This window comes from Eubalaena glacialis, chromosome 12, assembly GCF_028564815.1.
Source record: "Eubalaena glacialis isolate mEubGla1 chromosome 12, mEubGla1.1.hap2.+ XY, whole genome shotgun sequence".
NCBI classification, from domain to species: Eukaryota; Metazoa; Chordata; class Mammalia; order Artiodactyla; family Balaenidae; genus Eubalaena; species Eubalaena glacialis.
The window spans coordinates 97,775,271-97,781,359 of NC_083727.1; the positions used below are offsets into that span (position 1 = coordinate 97,775,271).

The 6,089-nt window shown below is 36.6% G+C and overlaps 1 pseudogene; it reads left to right on the plus strand.

The window, feature by feature from the left end:
* Nucleotides 1–5,702, plus strand: part of LOC133102270 (nucleolin-like) — a 52,844-nt pseudogene extending 47,142 nt beyond the window's left edge.
* Nucleotides 5,703–6,089: the final 387 nt, after the last annotated feature.

Here is a 6,089-nt window from a genome sequence, read left to right on the forward strand (position 1 = left end):
TATTTAAAGAAATGTCTGAATGAGTGATTTAATACAACTCTTTATAAATACAACAGAATACATTCATTAGAAATGGCTGACTGAGAAAGGCAAATATTGCATGGTATCACTTATATGTGGAACCTAAAAAAGCTGAACTAATAGATATGAGACTGGAATGGTGGTTACCAGGGGATGGAAGGTGGGGAAAAAGGGTAATTGTTGGTCAGAATACAAACTTCCAGATATAAGCTGAATAAGTTCTGGGGATCTAATGTACAGCATAGTGATTATAATTAATAATACTGTATTATGTTCTTGAAAGTTGCTAAGACAGCAATTATTAATATAATTTAATATTCTCACCACAAAAGGGAATGGTAGTTATATGATGTGATGTAAATATTAACTAATGCTATGGTGGTAATTATTTTGCAATATATATGTGTATCGAGTCAACACGTTGTACATCTTAAACTCACAATACTGTATGTCAATTATATCTCAATAAAGCTGGAAAAGAAAAAAAAAGAAAAAAAGAAATGGCTGATCCACTTCGTAGATGAATAACTATATGTTAATTACCATAGTGTTTTAAGCATAATTACAAATAGCAAAACACATTTTAAAAACCTGATGGTGGGGTTCTGATACGAATTTTTAATTCATCCTCTCTAGAAATTGGTAAAACTTCTATTTCAATATAAAGCTGAGGTGTTTGTTTTGTTTTGTTTTGTTTCCTGGAATGACTGCAACTTTGCTGCTTCTTTACTCTTCTTAGTTTGGATGATTCCCTGCTCTGTGTCTCACCCTATTTTTCCTCTTCCCTGGACTGTGCTAAAGTCACTTTCTTCTACTCATTTATTCACTAAATTTTTACCAAGTCCCTATTATGTATCAAGCACTGCTCTAGGCATTGGAATGCAATGCAAAAGGAATGACAAAACCCCTGTACCCATAGGAATTTATAGAGCAGGAGACAGAAAACAAAATCCATACATAGTTGTTTCAGGCAGTGCTCCGTGCTGCATAGAGAAACAAGTACTGTAAGGAGTTGGGCAGAGAGAGTGAGGTTGTTGTGGTTTAGTGGGATATTTGGAGGTCTCTGTGAGAGGACACTCCTTGACTAGAGACCTGCTATAAAGTCTGGGTGTTAAAGGAAAACTACAGAGAACTTTTATTCTCTATCTGCAATTGCCTTAGATTTCAGAGTCTTTATCAAATATCAGACCAAAAAATTGCTTTCTAAAATATATTATGGGGGACTTCCCTGATGGCGCAGTGGTTAAGAATCCACCTGCCAATGCAGGGGACACAGGTTCGAGCCCTGGTCTGGGAAGATCCCACATGCCGTGGAGCAATGAAGTCCATGCGTCACAACTACTGAGCCTGCGCTCTAGAGCCTGCGAGTCACAACTGCTGAGCCCACGTGCCACAACTACTGAAGCCCACGCACCTAGAGCCGCTGCTCCACAACAAGAGAAACCACCACAATGAGAAGCCTGCGCACCGCAATGAAGAGTAGCTCCCACTCGCCGCAACTAGAGAAAGCCCGCACGTAGCAATGAAGACCCAACGCAGCCAAAACTAACTAACTTAATTAATTAATTAAAAATAAAATAAAATATATGGTGTAAAGCTTGATAGCAAGTACTTACTACTGGACATGGCTTCACACTCTGTATTTGCGCCCCACCCCTTTTCTCACTCTGTCTCTTCCTCATCTTCTCTCTTCCCCTCTCTCCCTCCTTTCCCTCCCTTTTTTCCTTCCCTTTCTTTCCCTTCCCCTCTCCTTATATTTCTCTGGCTCCTGTAGACTTGGAATTCATTGATTATCCATTTCATGACTCCTGTTTATAGGATTCGCCATCAGTAAAGGAAGGATTTTAAAGGTGTGGTGGAAAAGACTGAAATATTTATTTCAGAAGTGACCAATATAGAAATAAATATAATTGACATGATTATCTAATTATAAATCTTTTAACTGGTCATTGTTTTGATACATTTTGGATTAAACTCAAATAAAATTTTAGTTTTGAAATTATAGGAACGACTTAGGGAAAAGAAAAATAAGAGCAAATTTCTGCACAAAGTCTAGTATTTTTAAAGGTTATCTACAGAAACTCTAGATATGTGTTTTCCTACAACATAAATAAAATAGATTTATCTTTTCTACCCACCATAACTATTTAATAAATATAGTGAAGAAAAAAGTTTATATATTAAAAAAAATTTTATTTTTCTATATTGACTCTATCAAGCCTATCCCAACTGTGTTTATTTGGAGGAAAAATAACTACATGAAATATGAAAAGTTCAGTAGGTAATTTAATATTACCCAAGGTAGAGAAATGTTAACATTTATTGTATATCTGACACACACACAATAACATTTCTGTGATATTTATTTATTAAAACAAACCTAAGAGGTTATCCATGCCACTACTTTACAGATAAGGAGTTTCACAGGGTAACTTTCCCAAGGTTAGTTACATATCAGCCCCCTCAAAAGTCGGGATTTTTAAGGTCTTTCTAGATTGTAAAAAGCATGCTCTATTCCTTGTAATATGTATCCTCCCTAGAAAAACAATCAGGCATGGATGGGATGCTCAGAGGAGATAGGAGTAGACATGAAATATTGAATCAGCCAACTGCTATTTTTCCTAGAATTGACCCCAGATGTAGATAAAGATTCAGATTTTCCATCAAAGTAGTATTTTAAATTTAGATGGTGAAACTTCATGCAAAATCAAGTCAGTTATATTGATTTCCATTTTCTACAAATTAAGATAAAGGCATTTTTGCTTTTTTTACACTCCTTTCATGATCTACTAAAGACATTAAGAACACAATATTGAAATTTACTGTGGACTATTCCATTTTCACAATGACATCAATTCTTTAGCCTAATATTTAAATGCCAGATCAGTCCCTAGTAATGGAATTGTTGGCTGATATAAGAAATTGCTTAATTAATTTTACTCAAATTACCTTTATTTTCCATTGCAATATAAGTTAATAAAACAAAAAGGATGACACATTTAAACTCACTGTTCATTACGCAGGTGATAATGATCTTATATATAGAAAATTCTAAAGACTCAACCAAAAACTGTTGGAACTAATCTATGAATTCAGTAAAGCTGCAGGTTATAAAATCAACATACAGAAATCAGTTGTGTTTTTATACATGAACGGCTAAATATCTGAAAAAGGAATAAAGAAAACAATTCCATTCACAATAGTATCAAAAGCCATAAAACACTTAGGAATAAATTTAACTAAAGAAGTGAAAGATTTGTACAATGAAAACTACAATACTTTGATGAAAGAAACTGAATAAGATACAAATGGAAAGATATTCCTTGTTTATGGATCAGAAGAATTTATATTAATAAAATGTTCATACTACACAAAGCCATCTATAGATTCAATGTAATCCCTATCAAAATTCCAATGACATTTTTCACAGAAATAGAAAAAAAAACCTTAAATTTGTGTGAAGCCACAAAAGCTCTCAAATAACCAAAGCAATCCTGAGAAAGAAGAATGATGCTGAAGGCATCACACTTCCTGATTTTAAATGTGCTACAAAGTTATAGTGAGCAAAGAGTATGGTATTGGCATAATAACAGATACATAGATCAATGAGACAGAATAGAGAATCCATAAAACCCCCTGCATATAAGGTCAGTTGATATTTAATAATGGAGCCAAGAATACTCAATGGGGAAAGGATAGTCTCTTCATAAATGGTGTTGGGAAAACTGGATAACCACATACAGAAAAATGAAACTGGATCCCTATCTTATACCACTCACAAAAATTAACTCAAAATATTTTAAACCCTTAAAAATAAGACCAGAAACCATAAAAGTTTCAGAAGAAAACATATGGGGAAAGCCTATTAATCTTGGTAATAGTTTTGAGGGTATGACACCAAAAGCACAAGCAACAAAATACAAAAAGCAACAAGTGGGACTACATCAAACTAAAAAGTTTCTGCACAGCAAAAAAAAACCCAAAAACAATCAGCAGTGTGAAAAGGCAACCTATGGAACGGAAGAACATATTTGCAAACCATATATTGTATAAAGAGTTAATTTCCAGAATATATAAAGACTCATCAGTTGATGAGGATGACGAAGATGAAGATGACGATGAGGACGATGATGAAGATGATGAGAATGACGAAGATAAATCTGAAGAAGAAGCTATGAAGACTGCACCAGCCAAAGGAAAGAAAGCTCCAGCAAAAGCTGCTCCTGTGAAGGCAAAGGGCACTGCTGAAGATGAAGAGGAGGATGAGGAGGATGACGAGGAGGAGGAAGAAGAGGAGGAAAAGGAGGAAGAATCTGTCAAAGAAGCACCTGGAAAACGAAAGAAGGAAATGGCCAAACAAAAACAGCTCCTGAAGCCAAGAAACAGAAAGTGGAAGCCACGAAACAGAAAGTGGAAGCCACAGAACCAACTACATCTTTCAATCTCTTTGTTGGAAACCTGAACTTCAGTAAATCTCCTGAATTGAAAACGGGTATCAGTGACCTTTTTGCTAAAAATGATCTTGCAGTTGTTGATGTCAGAATTGGTGTGTCTAGGAAGTTTGGCTATGTGGATTTTGAATCTGCTGAAGACCTGGAAAAAGCCTTGGAACTCACTGGTTTGAAAGTCTTTGGCAATGAAATTAAACTTGAAAAACCAAAGGGAAAAGGCAATAAGAAAGATCGAGATGCGAGAACACTTTTGGCTAAAATCTGCCTTATAAAATTACTCAGGAAGAATTAAAAGAAGTGTTTGAAGATGCTGTGGAGATCAGATTAGTCAGCAAGGATGGGAAGAGTAAAGGGATTGCTTATATTGAATTTAAGACAGAAGCTGATTCAGAGAAAAACTTGGAAGAAAAGCAGGGAACAGAGATACATGGGTGATCCATTTCCCTGTACTATACCAGAGAGAAAGGTCAAAGTCAAGACTATAGAGGTGGAGAGAATAGCACTTGGAGTGGTGAATCAAAAACCCTGGTTTTGAGCAACCTCTCCTATAGTGCAACGGAAGAAACTCTTCAGGAAGCATTTGAGAAGGCAACATTTATCAAAGTGCCCCAGAACCAAAATGGCAAATCTAAAGGCTATGCATTTATAGAATTTGCTTCATTTGAAGATGCTAAAGAAGCTTTAAATTCATGTAATAAAATGGAAATTGAGGGCAGAGCAATCAGGCTGGAGTTGCAAGAACCCAGGGGATCACCTAATGCAAGAAGCCAGCCATCCAAAACTCTGTTTGTCAAAGGTCTGTCTGAGGATACTACAGAAGAGACACTAAAGGAGTCATTTGATGGCTCTATTCATGCAAGGATAGTCACTGACCGGGAGACTGGATCCTCCAAGGGGCTTGGTTTTGTAGACTTCAACAGCGAGGAAGATGCCAAAGCTGCCAAGGAGGCCATGGAAGATGGTGAAATTGATGGAAACAAAGTTAATCTGGACTGGGCCAAGCCTAAGGGTGAAGGTGGATTTGGAGGCCAAGGTGGTGGCACAGGTGGCCGAGGTGGATCTGGTGGCAGAGGCTGGGGAGGCTTTGGAGGGTGAGGAGGCTTCCAAGGAGGCAGAGGAGGAGGAGACCACAAGCCACAAGGAAAGAAGAAGTCTCTTCTATTCCTGTCTTTCCCTCTTCCAGTTGAAAGAAAAGACTCTGAGGTGTTTACTCTGTTACCCGCTCAGTGACAGAGTCTTCTGAGGACGTTCCAAGAGAGTATACAGCCCTGTGGTCTACTTGGAAATCTGTATACATAACATTTCAAGGGAGAGAATCCTGTTGGTGTTCACTGGATATTCGTATAAACTTTTTAAATAGATGAGTGATAGAGCTAACCCTTATCTGTAAGTTTTGAATTTATATTGTTTCCTCCCATGTACAAAACCATTTTTTTCCTACGAAATTTTTTGGTTTTGGTTTTTTTGTTTGTTTGTTTTGGGGTATTTTTTTGCGTTGGGGGGTTATAAAGGAAAGCAGAATGTTTTATCATGATTTTTGCTTTAGCAACTTTGGGACAAATTAAAAGTCCCAAAACTCATACAACTCATACAATAACAGAAAACCAATCTAACTAA